This window comes from Oncorhynchus keta, chromosome 9 (genome assembly GCF_023373465.1).
Source record: "Oncorhynchus keta strain PuntledgeMale-10-30-2019 chromosome 9, Oket_V2, whole genome shotgun sequence".
In the NCBI taxonomy this organism is placed as follows: domain Eukaryota; kingdom Metazoa; phylum Chordata; class Actinopteri; order Salmoniformes; family Salmonidae; genus Oncorhynchus; species Oncorhynchus keta.
The window spans coordinates 10,678,978-10,697,330 of NC_068429.1; the positions used below are offsets into that span (position 1 = coordinate 10,678,978).

The 18,353-nt window shown below is 45.6% G+C and overlaps 1 long non-coding RNA gene across 2 annotated transcripts; it reads right to left on the minus strand.

Moving 5' to 3' along the window:
* Positions 1–1,046: 1,046 nt before the first annotated feature.
* Positions 1,047–2,608, minus strand: LOC118372042 (uncharacterized). 2 transcript variants are annotated; one of them, XR_004823135.2, is made up of 3 exons: positions 2,449–2,608; positions 2,076–2,181; positions 1,047–1,818 (listed from the first exon to the last, which is right to left on the minus strand). It is a non-coding gene; the product is annotated as an uncharacterized LOC118372042 (long non-coding RNA). The 2 variants fall into 2 exon arrangements; XR_008143388.1 differs by having other exon boundaries at positions 1,047–1,847.
* Positions 2,609–18,353: the final 15,745 nt, after the last annotated feature.

The window sequence follows — 18,353 nt, forward strand, 5'->3', positions numbered from 1 at the left end:
GAGTGATGAGAGAGAGCTGTTGATTTGGCTGGAGAGGCAAGACAGTCGCCCTGAGGAGCGTGTTAGCCAGCCGATGCCACCTGTGCCAGCTCTCTGCACTCGCTTTGAGTAGGGTGTCATCGTTCCGGTACAATGTGTGCCAGTGCTATGCACCGTTTCTTCAGTGCGCCTCCACAGCCCGGTAGTCCTGTGACAGCTCCCCGCACTTGCCATGCTAAGAGTGTTAATGTTCCGGTACCATTGATGCCGGCTATACGCACCAGGCCTCCAGTGCGCCTTCACAGCCCAGTACGTCCTGTGCCTGCTCCTCGCGCTCGCCCTGAGGTGCGTCTCACCAGTCCTGTATCACCAGTGCCGGACCCACCCACCAGGCTTCCTGCGACGATCCCCAGTCCAAAGCTTCTGGCGACAGTTCCCAGTTCAGAGCTTCCGGTGACAATTCCCAGTCCAGAGCTTCCGGCGACAGTTCCCAGTCCGGAACCACCTCAGACGGTCCACGGTCCGGAACCTCCCGAGGCGGTCCAGGGTCCGGAACCTCCCGAGGCAGTCCACGGTCCGGAACCTCCCGAGGCAGTCCACGGTCCGGAACCTACTGCGACAGGTAAACGGTCTGGAACCTACTACGACGGTCTGCGCAGGTGCCCAGTCCAGGCACGGCGTCAGGTCCCACTCCAAGGCCGGAGTCTTCCCCTACGCCGATGCCCAGTCCGAGCACGGCGTCCAGTCTAGTTCCATGGCCGGAGCCTTCCCCTGCGCTGATGCCCAGTCTGAGCACGGCGTCTATAGTCCACTCCATGGCAGGAGTCTTTTGCTGCACCTAGGTCCAGTCCGGGCACAGTGTTCAGCCTGGGTCCATGGCTGGATCTGTGGGATGAGCGGGTTCTTCGTCCCGCACCAGAGCCGCCCTCGATGCTGGCGGATCCAAGGGATGAACGGGTACTTCGCCCCGCACCAGAGCCGCCACTAACACTAGACACCCCCCTAACTCTCCCTTTTGGTTTCAGGTTTTGCGGCCGGAGTCCACACCCTTGGCGGGGGGGGTTTGCTAAAGTTTCACTTCTTTATTAAATTATGTGGAACTCAACATACGCTGCGCCTTGGTCCGATATTCATTCCAACGTAAGTGACACTCACATAGCTCATTATTACCCTTATGGTTGAATATATATGTATCTGTTGTAGGTCCTAGGATGCAACAATGAATAATGTGGAACAAATAAATACCATCAAAATATACATTACAACTTACAATGAACACCTTGTGAAACAGCTGTGAAAACCCAACTAGCAATATTTAAGATTTGAATATATACATTTTGATAGTTTTTGGTACAGTTGTGTCATTAATTTAAATTCACAGATTTTTGTTGTATACTCATATGGCAATCATAGAATTCTGGTGTGTGGAATATAGAGGTGGTTGCTGTGTGGGTGGGAGGTTCTGCCTGTCACTTGTTCTCAACAGGAAGCAAGTCTCTGGAAGGGGGACTTGAAGAGCGAGACTGAAAATTCCAGGCACTGCTGCACTCTTTGCAGTGCTAGTATTTTTAGTTCATTTGTGTATCTCACATATTATGTGTCCAGTATGATAGAGCAAGAACTTTCTTAGCAGATAATGACAACATGACAATAACAGTAGCTGTAGCTGATGTAATGGAAAGTTGGAGGGTAGTTGGAAATGGAGGACATCAGGTGGATCCACATCTGGGTGTTGGGCAGAACCCCAAGGTCCTGGAGAACAGGATCAGCATTAACAGGTCCTGGAGAACAGGATCAGCATTAACAGGTCCTGGAGAACAGGATCAGCATTAACAGGTCCTGGAGAACAGGATCAGCATTAACAGGTCCTGGAGAACAGGAGCAGAGTTAACAGGTCCTGGAGAACAGGAGCAGAGTTAACAGGTCCTGGAGAACAGGAGCAGAGTTAACAGGTCCTGGAGAACAGGAGCAGAGTTAAATGGAATAGGGTAGGAGAAAGAGACGTTACACTTTACTGGGAGAAAATTTGATTGATTAGTGCAGTGTTATAAATGGGAGACATGTACTTCTCAACACTTTTAGAAGGTATAGCCTACCTCAAGCTGGTCCCCCTGAGACTCAGAGCACAGAGAATCAGACTGATCCGAACTCACTGGTTCTGGTGGATGGGATACCTCCTGAGGTCCTCGGACAGACGATGGTCTTAAAGTCAATTGGAGAGGTACATTTTTATAAGCTCAGCATAACTACCATTTCTTGCTTTCTCAAATGTCAACCAAATGCTTAACATATACTACCGGTCAAATGTTTTAGAACACCTACTCATTCAAGGGTTTTTCTTTATTTTTACTATTTTCAACATTGTAGAATAATAGTGAAGACATCAAAACTATGAAATATCATAGTAACCAAAACCGTGTCAAACAAATCAAAATATATTTTATATTTGAGATTCTTCAAAGTAGCCACCCTTTGCCTTGATGACAGCTTTGCACACTCTTGGCATTCTCTCAACCAGCTTCTCCTGGAATGCTTTTCCAACAGTCTTGAAGGAGTTCCCACATATGCTGAGCACTTTTTTGCTGCTTTTTCTTCACTCTGCGGTCCGACTCATCCCAAACCATCTCAATAGGGTTGAGGTTAGGTGATTGTGGAGGCCAGGCAATCTGATGCAGCACTCTATCACTCTCCTTCTTAGTCAAATAGCCCTTACACAGCCTGGAGGTGTGTTGGGTCATTGTCCTGTTGAAAAACAAATGTTAGTCCCACTAAGCCCAAACCAGATAGGATGGTGTATCGCTGCAGAATTCTGTGGTAGCCATGCTGGTTAAGTGTGCCTTGACTTCTAAATCAATCACAGATAGTGTCACAAGCAAAGCACCCCTAAACCATAACACCTCATCCTCCATGCTTTACGGTGGGAAATACACATGCAGAGATCATCCGTTCACCCACACTGTGTCTCACAAAGACAGCGGTTGGAACAAAAAATCTAATGTAATGGTCTAATGTTCATTGCTCGTGTTTCTGGGCCCAACCAAGTCTATTCTTCTTATTGGTATCTTTTAGTGGTGTTTTCTTTGCAGCAATTTGACCACGAAGGCCTGATTCATGCAGTCTACTCTGAAAAGTTAATGTTTGAGTTTGAGTTTATTTTATTTTTACAGGGACAGTGCACATTAATCAACGTTTCAGTAAAAGTGCCGGTTTTAACCAGCCGTCTCATTTTCAGGTTATTAAAAACAATTACAATATAGACAATCATTGAGCAGTGAGCACACACAGAGCAACATAGGACAATCAAGACGTAGCATACAGACAGAGCAACATAGAACAAAAAGCACCAAGACATAATTCATAAAAGCAAAAGTGTTTCCACACCTCACAAGCTACAGACAACAGACGACATGGAAAGCGGCAATACACAGCTCGGGATTATGTTGACAAATCTGATTGACCTTTAGCCATGTCTTCATGCATTTTGTGAAAGTGTGATATGTAGTGCAGTTATGTGTGTCTGATGGCAGTGTATTCCAGACATGGGAAGCTCTCACTGTCACGCACGCTCTGACCTTAGTTATCTTTGTTTTCTTTATTATTTTGGTTAGGTCAGGGTGTGACAAGGGTGGTTTGTTTTAGTTTTTGTGTTGTCCAGGGGGTTTTGTATGTCATAGGGTTTTCTAGTCTAGGGGTTTTATGTCTATGGAGAACCAATCAGAGGCAGCTGTTTATCGTTGTCTCTGATTGGAAACCATATTTAGGTAGCCATATTCCTTGTTTATTTTGTGGGTTGTTATTCTATGTTTAGTTGCCCGTTCTGCACTAGCCATATTGCTTCATGGTTGGTTTAGTGCTGTGCAGTGTTCTCTCTTTTATTAAAGAGTTATGTTGGCTTACCACAAGGCGCCTTTGTTTCCTCTTTATGACGACAGTGACACTCACAGAGATAGCGGATTTACTAAAGGTGATTTCCCTTACAGTCACCTCTCATGGCAGACCTTGTGGATCTGCTGCCATATGTTTGGGTTTTCTGTTTAACAAAAACACTGAGTGGAGTGGGCGCCAGGCCATTTAGGATCTTGAATACAAGACATGCATCGGTGTATTGCACAAGATTTTCCCAACTCAAGAGCTCATGCTTTCTGAGGATGTAACAGTGATGATGTCTATTGGGCTTCCTATCAAGCACTTTGAGTGCCTGTTTGACTGAATGGGTTTTAATGTTGTACAGCAAGCTTGGGCCCAACTAGTCAAGCAGTATGTCAAGTGGGGTAGTATCATTGAAGTACAGTTTTGCTACCTCTGTAGTCAAACAATTTGGTATAAATCGGAAATTAGCTAGGTTGAATTTGGTTATTTGAATTACCTTTTTTACATGCTTTTTAAGAGAGAGAATGAAATCAAGTATGATGCCAAGGTACTTAAAATCAGATACCACCTGGAGCTTCTCCCCTGACACATAGACATCTGTGTCAGAGTCGTGTGTATAGGTGGCAGGGAAGTCAGGCGCAGGAGAGTCAAACGGAGTGTAAATGGAGTCTTTTAATACAAGTCCACTTAACATGCTCCAAACACTAAATACAAACATGGGTACGAGGACCCGTCGCGCACCTATACAACACTTGACATAAAACAATCTCTGACAAAGACATGAGGTGAAACAGAGGGTTAAATACACAACAGGTAATGAATGGGATAGAAAACAGGTGTGTGGGAAGACAAGACAAAACCAATGGAAAATGAAAAATGGATCAATGATGGCTAGAAGACCGGTGACGTCGACCGCCGAGCAACGCCCGAACAAGGAGAGGCAACGACTTCGGCAGAAGTCGTGACAATCTGGCTCAGTAGCATCTGTTGCCCTCTTTGTGAAGAACATGCAAACAGTTTTTTTCACATTGAGATGCAAACACGAGTCACTGAGCCACTTTGTAACCTGGACCATTACAGTAGTGAGTTTTTGTGCAGCTTGTTGTTTTCTCTTTGCATGCACATATATCACTGTATCATCTGCATACATTTGAACTTCAGACCCAGTACGGACAGAAGGCAGATCATTAATGTACAGGCTAAACAGGAGGGGCCCACATCATAGCTAAGAGTGGGTGACAGCTCATTGCTCACTCTGACACACTGAGTTCTGCCTTCAAGGTATGATTTCATCCATCTCAAGGCATCGGGGGAAAAGTTGAACTTGGACAATTTTGTGATGAGAATCTCATGGTTATTAACAGTATCAAAAGCCTTCCTTAGGTCCATGTTGAGATGTGTCTGTTACTTGAACTCCACAAAGCATTTATTTGGGCTGCAATTTCTGAGGCTGGAAACTCCAATGAACTTATCCTAACTCAGGGTCTTCCATTTCTGTGGCGGTCCTCACAAGTCAGTTTCATCATAGCGTTTTATGGTTTTTGTGACTGCACTTCAAGAAACTTTCAAAGTTCTTGACATTTTCCGTATTGACTGACCTTCATGTCTTAAAGTAATGATGGACTGTTGTTTCTCTTCGCTTATTTGAGCTGTTCTTGCCATAATATGGACTTGGTCTTTTACCAAATAGGGCTATTTTCTGTATACCCCTCTAAATCAAATAAAAACATGTTTTATTAGTCACATGTGCCGAATACAATAGACCTTACAGTGAAATGCTTACTTACGAGCCCCTAACCAACAGTGCAGTTTCAAACAAATACGGATTAGAATAAGAGATAAATGTAACATGTGATTAAAGAGCAGCAGTAAAAAATAACTATATTCATGTGGGTGCCGGTACAGAGTCAATGCGCGGGGGGCACCGGTTAGTTGAGGTAGTATGTACATGTAGGTACAGTTACTAAAGTAACTATGGATAGATGACAACAGAGAGTGGCAGTGGTGTGGAAAGGGGGGGGCAATCTACAGTTGAAGTCGGAAGTTTACATACACCTTAGCCAAATACATTTAAACTAAGTTTTTCACAATTCCTGAAACACTGAACCGATGATTCAGGTCCACAATGGCTTTGTCGACAGCTGGAGACCATTTGAACGGTACCTTGGGAGAGGTGAGCGCCCAGAGGGGGGCCGCCAGGGTGCTGTAATCCCGAATGAGACGGCGGTAGAAGTTTGCAAATCCAAGAAAGCTTCGCAACTGCACCCTGGACGTTGGTTGAGGCCAATCCACCACTGCTTTCACTTTTCCAGGATCCATCTGAACGTTGCCCTCAGTAATGACATATCCCAGAAAGGTGATAGAAGAGCGGTGGAGCTCACACTTCTCGGCTTTCACGAACAATTGGTCCTTCAGGAGGCGCTGAAGGACCTGTCTGACATGGAGTACATGTTCTTAAAGAGATCGGGGAAAAAACAGGATGTTTTTGGGGAAGGCTGTGCTGCTTGAAGGCAGTGGGAATGGCAAAAAGGACTACAACCCAGGATGGAGCTTGTGGTCCAGTCAATCACATGACTGTGTTTTTGTAGCCAGGAAAATCCCAACACAACCGGAACATGGGGAGATCCCCCTCCTGAGTCAAGGATGTACAATGAATCTCTGTGGCTAGACAGATGGTGTTACCGTCCCAGCCCAAGTTCAGAAGCCTTGTACTCCTCCACACCTCTCTGTCTTCTTATCAGTCAGGAGAAGCCTTGAGATTATGAAGGGCATATTCATGCAACTTGCTGCAGTCCACTAGATTCAGACAGGCCCCCCTTTGGGCTCCTGAGTGGCGCAGGGGTCTAAGGCACTGCATCTCAGTGCAAGAGGCGTTACTACAGCCCTTGGTTCAATTCCAGAATGTATCACATCTGACTGTGAATGGGAGTCCCATAAACCGGAACATGGGGAGATCCCTGTCCTTGAGTCAAGGATGTACAATGAATCTCTGTGGCTAGACAGATGGTGTTGCCGTCCGAGCCCAAGTTCAGAATCCTTGTACTCCTCCACACCTCCCTGTCTTCTTATCAGTCACTTTTCGGCAGGGGAACACTATTTGGCATGACAGACCCCCTATGGGTCCGGGTCCAAAGTAGTGCACTATATAGGGAATAGGGTACCATTTGGAACGTAGATAATGATTTAGTTGATGGATGGTACTCAGTCATGGATCTGAAGGGAATGGATCATTGTTACTTTTTTCTTTTATTCTCCCCTCTGAAAAGAAAAAACATATTGCATAAAATATTAACACACAACTGACTGTGTGTTATCAGAAAGTAACCACACTTCTCAGCGGTGTGAGAAGGTAAGAGGTGGAAGGCCAAGGTTTTTTTTTCTGGAGGATTCTTTAGCAAAAACTATAACATTTCAAAGACATTTCTGTCAAATAAAATGTTGGGAACCGTTTTTATAACATATTAATACCCTACTGAACATTCACTTCTGACGTCTGACTTGTGTTGTGTTACTGAGCTGTTGCATCTCATTGCATGTGCTCTTATATCCCCATGACAACCATAGGCCTACTCAAGCCCCTTGATTTGAAAGGAATGTTATTATTCATTTCACCCCATCATTCCCATTCAGAACTGTTCATGTATAATTTATCAAAGAGACTATTAATGTATACAGTTTAATGGTGTGTAGATCAGTATGCAATGAAAAACACTTACTGTGAAGCATTACTTATTTGAAAATGCACAGAAAATTATCTTTGATTTAATTAAATAGAGACATCAACATTGAAGTACAAATGTTTTTATATAATATTTTTTGGTATTACACTATATGGGTAAGTTCTGACTTGATATTCACATCAAACAGTCAGTTGTTCAATATTCTTTGCTTTGGTTATCAAATTATCTATTTTTAATCCTTTATTTAAGTCTAATTGAAAAAAAATGTTTTTCATGATGCCTTCTAAGACCTTCCCTTCAAAGTACATTTTCCTGTCTAGGGTTACTGCAGTGTAAAGATTAAACTATAGTACAATATCTTTGTTGCGCAACAAAACCCATCAGGCCTTGTCACCATAGAAAAGGAATATTGCAGTTCATTTCCCAACATCATCACAGTAAGGTATACACATGGAAAGGAATTGGCTCTGAAGGAGAAACAACATTTCTCTCTTCCTCATTTCTCTGTCCACCATCCTTTCCCCTACGTCTTCTCTTCCACAAGGCTGTGTTTCTTACCCATCATGCATGTATGAATGGTTCTTTTCTAGGCAGATGAGGCTCTCTGTTTTTATTGCCTTCTGCCAGTCATGTGATCCTGGGAGAGAGAGGGTCAATTCCTCACAGGCTGCAGTGGTGATCGATTGTGGACCTCAAGGGTTCATTACTGGCTGGCCTACATGTTTGCGCTCTGCTCTCTCTACAAAGCCTTGGTAGAGACAAGCATGCACACACTGTATTCACACACAATGTGAAATGGCTAGCTAGTTAGCGGGGTGCGCGCTAATAGCGTTTCAATCGGTGACATCACTCGCTCTGAGACCTTGAAGTAGTTGTTCCCCTTGCTCTGTTCCCCTTGCTTTTGTGGAGCGATGGGTAACGATGCTTCAAGGGTGGCTGTTGTATATGTGTGCAGGGGTCCCTGGTTCGAGCCCAGGTAGGGGCAAGGAGAGGGACGGAAGCTATACTGTTACATTGATGCTGTTGACCCGGATCACTGATTGCTGCGGAAAAGGAGCAGGTAAAAAGAGTGGTGAGTGTAACTGATGTGAAATGGCTAGCTAGTTAGCGGGATGCGCATTAATAGTGTTTCAATCGCTAACGTCACTCGCTCTGAAACCTTGAAGCAGTCGTTCCCCTTGCTCGGCCACGGCCGCGGCTTTTATGGGCCGATGGATAACATGCTTCGTGGGAGGCAGTTGTTGATATGTGCAGAGGTTCCTTAGTTTGAGCCCAGGTAGGGGCGAGGAGAGGGGCGGAAGCTATACTGTTACACTCAGATCCTCAAAAGGTTCTACAGCTGCAACATCGAATGCATCACTGCCTGATATGGCAACTGCTCGGCCTCCGATCGCAAGGAACTACAGAGGGAAGTGCGTACTGCCCAGTACATCGCTGGGGCCAAGCTTCCTGCCATCCAGCACCTCTATACCAGGCGGTGTCAGAGGAAGGCCCTACAAATTTTCAAAGACTCCAGCCACCCTAGTCATAGACTGTTCTCTCTGCTACCGCTTGGCAAGCGGTACACCTCTGCTGTTTTCAATCAAGATCTCAGCGATCACTGCCTCATTGCCTGCATCCGTAATGGGTCTGCGACCAAACGACCACCCCTCATCACTGTCAAACGCTCCCTGAAACACTTCTGCGAGCAGGCCTTTCTAATCGACTTGGCCGGGGTATCATGGAATGACATTGACCTCATCCCGTCAGTAGATGATGCCTGGCTATTCTTTAAAAGTGCCTTCCTGACCATCTCAAATAAGCATGCCCCTCTCAAAAAATGTAGAACTAGGAATAGATATAGTCCTGTCTGCCATTGACCAGCATAAAAACATCCTGTGGCGTTCTGCATTAGCATCGAATAGCCCCTGTGATATGCAACTTTTCAGGGAAATTAGGAACAAATATACACAGGCAGATAGAAAAGCCTAGGCAAGCTTTTTCAAACAGAAATTTGCATCCTGTAGTACTAACTCAAAAAAGTTCTGGGACACTGTAAAGTCCATGGAGAATAGGAGCACCTACTCCCAGCTGCCCACTGCTCTGAGGCTAGGAAACATTGTCACCACCGATAAATGCACTATAATTGAGAATTTCAATAAGCATTTCTCTAAGGCTGGCCATGCTTTCCACATGGCTACCCCTACCCCGGTCAACTGCCCGGCACCCTCCACAGCAACCCGCCAAATCCCCCACCATTTCTCCTTTACCCAAATCCAGATAGCCGATGTTCTGAAACAGCTACAAACTCTGGACCCTTACAAATCAGCCGGGCTAGACAATCTGGACCCTCTCTTTCTAAAATGATCTGCCGAAATTGTTGCAACCCCTATTACTAGCCTGTTCAACCTCTCTTTCGTATCGTCTGAGATTCCCAAAGATTGGAAAGCTGCCGCGGTCATCCCCCTCTTCAAAAGGGGTGACACTCTTGACCCAAACTGCTACAGACTTATATCTATCCTACCCTGTCTTTCTAAGGTCTTCGAAAGCCAAGTTAACAAACAGATTACTGACCATTTCGAATCCCACCATACCTTCTCCACTATGCAATCTGGTTTCAGAGCTGGTCATGGGTGCACCTCAGCCACGTTCAAGGTTCTAAACGACATCATAACCGCCATCAATAAGAGACATTACTGTGCAGCCGTATTCATCGACCTGGCGAAGGCTTTCGAGTCTGTCAATCACAACATTCTTATTGGCAGACTCGACATCTTTGGTTTCTCAAATGATTGCCTCGCCTGGTTTACCAACTACTTCTCTGATAGAGTTCAGTGTGTCAAATCGGAGGGCCTGTTGTCTGGACCTCTGACAGTCTCTATGGGTGTGCCACAGGGTTCAATTTTCGGACCGACTCTCTTTTCTGTATACATCAATGATGTTGCTCTTGCTGCTGGTGATTCTCTGATCCACCTCTACGCAGACAACACCATTCTGTATACTTCTGGCCCCTCCTTGGACACTGTTAACTAACCTCCAGACGAGCTTCAATGCCATACAACTCTGGCCTCCAACTGCTCTTAAACGCAAGTAAAACTAAATGCATGCTTTTCAATCGATCGCTGCCCGCACCTGCTCGCCCGTCCAGCATCACTACTCTGGACAGCTCTGACTTAGAATACTTGGACAACTACAAATGCCTGGGTGTCTGGTTAGACTGTAAACTCTCCTTCCAGACTCACATTAAGCATCTCCAATCCGAAATTAAATCTAGAATCGGCTTCCTATATCGCAACAAAGCATCCTTCACTCATGCTGCCAAACATACCCTCGTAAAACTGACTTTGGTGATGTCATTTATAAAATAGCCTACAACACTCTACTCAACAAACTGGATGCAGTCTATTACAGTGCCATCCGTTTTGTCACCAAAGCCCCATACATTACCCATCATTGAGACCTGTACGCTCTCATTGGTTGGCCCTCGCTTCATACTCGTCGCCAAACCCACTGGCTACAGGTCATCTACAAGTCTCTGCTTGGTAAAGCCCCGCCTTATCTCAGCTCACTGGTCACCATAGCAGCACCCACTCGTAGCACACACTCCAGCAGGTATATCTCACTGGTCACCCCCAAAGCCAATTCCTCCTTTGGTCGTCTTTCCTTCCAGTTCTCTGCTGCCCATGACTGGAACGAATTGCAAAAATCTCTGAAGCTGGAGACTCACATCTCCCTCACTAGCTTTAAGCACCAGCTGTCAGAGCAATTTATAGATCACTGCACCTGTACTTAGATGGGCTGTTTACAGACAGGCTATCTACCTACCTCATCCCCATAGTGGTATGTATTGATTTATTTTCCTCCTTTGCACCACAGTACCTGCACATTCATCTTCTGCCGATCTACCATTCCAGTGTTTAATTGCTATATTGTAATTACTTCGCCACCATGGCCTATTTATTTCCTTGATTTACCTCATTTGCACTCACTGTATATAGACTTTTTGTTTTCTTTTGTTCTACTGTATTATTGACTGTATGTTTTGTTTATTCTCTGTTGTTGTATGTGTCAAATCGCTATGCTTTATCTTGGCCAGGTCGCAGTTGCAAATGAGAACTTGTTCTCAACTAGCCTACCTGGTTAAATAAAGGTGAAATAAATAAAAAATCAATTTAAAAAGCGGTATCGGAACGCCAAGTCTAGGTCCAAGAGGCTTCTACTAAACAGCTTCTACCCCCAAGCCATAAGACTGCTAAACATCTAGTCAAATGGCTACCTGGACTATTTGCATTGACCCCCCCCTCTTCTTAAACACTGCTGCTACTCAGTTATTATCCATGCATAATGCATAGTCATATGCGGTTGGAACCAAAAAATCTCAAATTTGGACTCATCAAACCAAAGGACAGATTTCCAACAGTCTCATGCTCGTGTTTTGTGGCCCAAGCAAGTCTTCTTCTTATTGGTGTAATGCGATGCTACTGGCGGCAGAGAAGTCAGGCGTAGGAGAGCGGTTACTGTTTTACAACGGTTGTGTTTAACAACCACCGTCAACAGAATAATTCAATAAATGGGTCAAACAAAACCCGGTCAATACCAGCATACCGTGCACAAGCACTACAAGAAACAATTACGGACAAGGACATGGGGGGAGAACATAGTGTTAAATACACAACATGGAATTGATGGAATTGGAACCAGGTGTGATGGAAGACGAGACAAAACCAATGGAAAATTAAAAGTGGATCGGCAATGGCTAGAAGGTCGGTGACGTCGACTGCCGAACGCCACCCGAACTAGGAGAGGGACCAACTTCGGCGGAAGTTGTGACAATTGGTGTCCTTTAGTAATGGTTTCTTTGCAGAAATTTGACCACGAAGGCCTGATTCACACAGTCTCCTCTGAACAGTTGTTGAGATGTGTCTGTTACTTGAACTCTATGAGCATTTATTTGGGCTGAGGTTGGTAAACTCAAATGAATGTGTCCTCTGCAGCAGAGGAAACTCTTTTCGTAATAATAAGGAAATGGTTCAATAATGTGTCCACCTTATAATGCCAACTTTGATAGTTTGGAATATAGTTAGCCTTCCTGTTGTGTTAGTGAATTAGCCTTCCTGTTGTGTTAGTGAATTAGCCTTCCCATTGTGTTAGTGAATTAGCCTTCCCATTGTGTTAGTGAATTAGCCTTCCCATTGTTGTAGTGAATTATAACTTCCCGCGCCGACAGAGATGGCCGCCTCGCTTCGCGTTCCTAGGAAACTATGCAGTTTTTTTTTTTTTTTTTTACGTGTTATTTCTTACATTGGTTCCCCAGGTAATCTTAGGTTTCATTACATACAGTCGGGAAGAAAGACTGAATATAAGAGCAACATCAACTCACCATCAGTACGACCAGGAATATGATTTTCTCGAAGCGGATCCTGTGTTCTGCCTTCCACCCAGGTCAACGGAATGGATCCCAGCCTGCGACCCAAAACAAACACATCGTAAAAGAGGGACACGTAGCGGTCTTCTGGTCAGGCGGGCACATCGCGCACCACTCCCTAAAACCTTGGATCATTGCTATTCTAACTTCCGTGACGCATATAAGGCCCTCCCCCGCCCTCCTTTCGGAAAAGCTGATCACGACCCCATTTTGTTGCTTCCTGCCTACAGACAGAAACTAAAACAAGAAGCTCCCGCGCTCAGGTCTGTTCAACCCTGGTCCGACCAATCTGATTCCACGCTTCAAGACTGCTTCGATCACGTGGATTGGGATATGTTCCGCAATGCGTCCAACAACAACATTGACGAATACGCTGATTCGGTGAGCGAGTTCAATAGAAAGTGCATTGAAAGTGCATTGATGATGTCGTTCCCATAGCAATGATTAAAACATTCCCAAACCAGAAACCGTGGATTGATGGCAGCATTCGCGTGAAACTGAAAGCGCGAACCACTGCTTTTAACCAGGGAAAGGTGACCGGAAACATGACCGAATACAAACAGTGTAGCTATTCCCTCCGCAAGGCAATCAAACAAGCTAAGCGTCAATATAGAGACAAAGTAGAGTCACAATTCAACGGCTCAGACACAAGAGGTATGTGGCAGGGTCTACAGTCAATCACGGATTACAAAAATAAAACCAGCCCCGTCACGGACCAGGATGTCTTGCTCCCAGGCAGACTAAATAACTTTAGTTATTTATCCAGTCTTTATCCCAGTCTGCTGTTCCCACATGCTTCAAGAGGGCCACCATTGTCCCTGTTCCCAAGAAAGCTAAGGTAACTGAGCTAAACGACTACTGCCCCGTAGCACTCACTTCCGTCATCATTAAGTGCTTTGAGAGACTAGTCAAGGACCATATCACCTCCACCCTACCTAACAGCCTAGACCCACTCCAATTTGCTTACCGCCCAAATAGGTCTACAGACGATGCAATCTCAACCACACTGCACACTGCCCTAACCCATCTGGACAAGAGGAATACCTATGTGAGAATGCTGTTCATCAACTACAGCTCATCATTTAACACCATAGTACCCTCCAAACTCGTCATCAAGCTCGAGACCCTGGGTCTCGATCCCGCCCTGTGCAACTGGGTACTGGACTTCCTGACGGGCCGCCCCCAGGTGGTGAGGGTAGGTAACAAAATCTCCACCCCGCTGATCCTCAACACTGGGGCCCCACAAGGGTGCGTTCTGAGCTCTCTCCTGTACTCCCTGTTCACCCATGACTGCGTGGCCATGCACGCCTCCAACTCAATCATCAAGTTTGTGGACGACACTACAGTGGTAGGCTTGATTACCAACAACGATGAGACGACGTACAGGGAGGAGGTGAGGGCCCTCAGAGTGTGGTGTCAGGAAAATAACCTCACGCTCAACGTCAACAAAACAAAGGAGATGATTGTGGACTTCAGGAAACAGCAGAGGGAGCACCCCCCTATCCACATCGATGGGACAGTAGTGGAGAGGGTAGTAAGTTTTAAGTTCCTCGGCGTACACATCACGGACAAACCGAATGGTACACCCACACAGACGGCGTCGTGAAGAAGGTGCAGCAGCGCCTCTTCAACCTCAGGAGGCTGAAGAAATTCGGCTTGTCACCAGAAGCACTCTCAAACTTCTACAGATGCACAATCGAGAGCATCCTGTCGGGCTGTATCACCGCCTGGTATGGCAACTGCTCCGCCCACAACCGGAAGGCTCTCCAGAGGGTAGTGAGGTCTGCACAACGCATCACCGGGGGCAAACTACCTGCCCTCCAGGACACCTACACCACCCGATGTCACAGGAAGGCCATAAAGATCATCAAGGACAACAACCACCCGAGTCACTGCCTGTTCACCCCGCTATCATCCAGAAGGCGAGGTAAGTACAGGTGCATCAAAGAAGGGACTGAGAGACTGAAAAACAGCTTCTATCTCAAGGCCATCAGACTTTTAAACAGCCACCACTAACATTGAGTGGCTGCTGCCAACACACTGACTCAACTCTAGCCACTTTAATAATGGGAATTGATGGAAATTGATGGAAAATATATCACTAGACACTTTAAACAATGCTACTTAATATAATGTTTACATACCCTACATTACTCATCTCATATATGTATATACTGTACTCTATATCATCTACTTCATCTTTATGTAATACATGTATCACTAGCCACTTTAAACTATGACACTTTGTTTACATACCCTACATTACTCATCTCATATGTATATACTGTACTCGATACCATCTACTGCATCTTGCCAATTCCGTTCTGTACCATCACTCATTCATATATCTTTATGTACATATTCTTTATCCCTTTACACTTGTGTGTATAAGGTATTAGTTTTGGAATTGTTAGTTTAGATTACTCGTTGGTTGTTACTGCATTGTCGGAACTAGAAGCACAAGCATTTCACTACACTCGCATTAACATCTGCTAACCATGTGTATGTGACAAATAAATTTGATTTGATTTGAATTAGCCTTCCCGTTGTGGTAGTGAATTAGCCTTCCCATTGTGGTAGTGAATTAGCCTTCCCATTGTGGTAGTGAATTAGCCTTCCCGTTGTGGTCGTGAATTAGCCTTCCCATTGTGTTAGCGAATTAGCCTTCCCATTGTGGTAGTGAATTAGCCTTCCCGTTGTGGTAATGAATTAGCCTTCCTGTTGTGGTAATAAATTAGCCTTCCCATTGTGTTAGTGAATTAGCCTTCCCATTGTGGTAATGAATTAGCCTTCCCATTGTGGTAATGGATTAGCCTTCCCGTTGTGGTAATGGATTAGCCTTCCCGTTGTGGTAATAAATTAGCCTTCCCGTTGTGGTAATAAATTAGCTTTCCCATTGTGGTAATGAATTAGCCTTCCCATTGTGTTAGTGAATTAGCCTTCCAGTTGTGGTAATGAATTAGCCTTCCCGTTGTGGTAATAAATGTGCTTTCCCGTTGTGGTAATAAATTAGCCCTCCAGTTGTGGTAGTGAATTAGCTTTCCCGTTGTGGTAGTGAAGGGGGTAAATGTAGCAGTGGGGTATCAGAAGAACAGTCCTGGTTACGGAGCGATTTCAGTGCCAACAGAAACTGTATTTAAATTGAATATTTTAGAATTTGTATTTAGATATTGAATTTGAGTTGAATTATTGAACTTGTATTTTATTTAGATATTGAATTTGAATTGAACAATTTAACTTGTATTTAATGGTTTGAAACTGCATTGAATGAATATTGCATTCAGTTTTTAAATTAGATTAAATTGAATATCGGCGTTCAAATGTAATATTTATATATTCAGTTTCAGTATGGTAAATATTTAATTCATTGTCTGTATGAAGTTTACAAATTATAATTTCAAATTCACCACAGTTTCATGTATTCAACTTCTGAGATGTTTTCAGATTATTTTCAAATGTAGTTCTTAAGATTCAAAACCAGAGACAACATCCTGGTACTTTGTAAGGACGGAATGGTAAAAAAAACACATATCAGATCTTCTTTGTGTAAAACAGGTTTCTGAAGCCAATGTGGCATGTTGGATATATTTTCTTTGTATGTATTTGGCTATAGCATTATAACAGTTTGGGATATAAGCTATTAATACCCCATTCCTGAAAGCTTCAGTTCCCCTCCATGGACACATTAGAAGGGAGTGTGACAAAAACAGCGATATGCCCCCAATTGTAATGTAGTTGAATAGCCCTGTCATAGCCCTTCTAAGGATAGATTTCCCACTCCCTAGTGAATCTTGCTCTTGTGACTGACTTGGTGCGAACCGGGTCTCCTGCATGTCACAAGACTGTGTATTGGCCACTTAGCGAAAGCCCATAGGGATGAGTACAGGAAGCTAACAAGTCTTCAGCAAGGTTACTTATCAGAAGAGTGTGGACCTCGGTTACATTTCACCCCCCCCTTTGACCTCATACTCAGAGATCACTGCACCAATATAACTGACTGGGTTCAAACTCAGGCCTACTGCACAACAACAACCCTTTCTGTGGCAAACAGAAGAAGGATCTGTGCAGCCCATTTAATGGGAGTGCAACCACTGGGGCCCTGGGGTGTGAATGGGGAGTGAATGGGTGTTATTTGGGGAGTGAATGGGGGGTATTTGGGGAGTGAATGGGGGAACCCATGGGGGTGTGAATGGGGAGTGAATGGGGGAACCCATGGGGGAACCCTGGGGGGTGAATGGGGGAACCCTGGGGGGTGAATGGGGAGTGAATGGGTGGTATTTTGGGGAGTGAATGGGGGAACCCTGGGGGGTGAATGGGGGAACCCTGGGGGGTGAATGGGGAGTGAATGGGGGAACCCATGGGGGTGTGAATGGGGAGTGAATGGGGAACCCTGGGGGGGTGAATGGGGGAACCCTGGGGTGTGAATGGGGAGTGAATGGGTGGTATTTGGGGAGTGAATGGGGGAACCCATGGGGGTGTGAATGGGGAGTGAATGGGGGAACCCTGGGGGGTGAATGGGGAGTGAATGGGTGGTATTTGGGGAGTGAATGGGGGAACCCATGGGGGTGTGAATGGGGAGTGAATGGGGGAACCCTGGGGGGTGAATGGGGAGTGAATGGGTGGTATTTGGGGAGTGAATGGGGGAACCCTGGGGGTGTGAATGGGGAGTGAATGGGGGAACCCTGGGGGGTGAATGGGGGGTGAATGGGGAGTGAATGGGGGAACCCTGGGGGTGAATGGGGGAACCCTGGGGGGTGAATGGGGAGTGAATGGGTGGTATTTGGGGAGTGAATGGGGGAACCCATGGGGGTGTGAATGGGGAGTGAATGGGGGAACCCATGGGGGTGTGAATGGGGAGTGAATGGGGGAACCCTGGGGGGTGAATGGGGAGTGAATGGGTGGGGAATGGGGGAACACTGGGGGTGTGAATGGGGAGTGAATGGGGGAACCCTGGGGGGTGAATGGGGAGTGAATGGGGGAACCCTGGGGGGTGAATGGGGAGTGAATGGGGGAACCCTGGAGGTGAATGGGGAGTGAATGGGTAGTATTTGGGGAGTGAATGGGGGAACCCATGGGGGTGTGAATGGGGAGTGAATGGGGGAACCCTGGGGGGTGAATGGGGAGTGAATGGGGGAACCCTGGGGGGTGAATGGGGAGTGAATGTAGTAGATGGGTGCTGTGAAACTCACTCATCAGCCTGAAGTGCCGCCCCTTTTCAGTTGAAGAAGGCCTTTTTCAATGGTGTGGTGGAACACTTCAGGAGGGAGGTCACGTGGGTCTGAGAAGCAGAGATCCTGAGTTCCAGCCTCGATATGAGCTGAATCAGGGGAAAGTGATCCTCACTAAGCAATCAGCGTGTCGTCCTTTACATTATAACTTCCTGATCTCATCCCTGTGGGCTTTAGTTAAATGGGCTGACA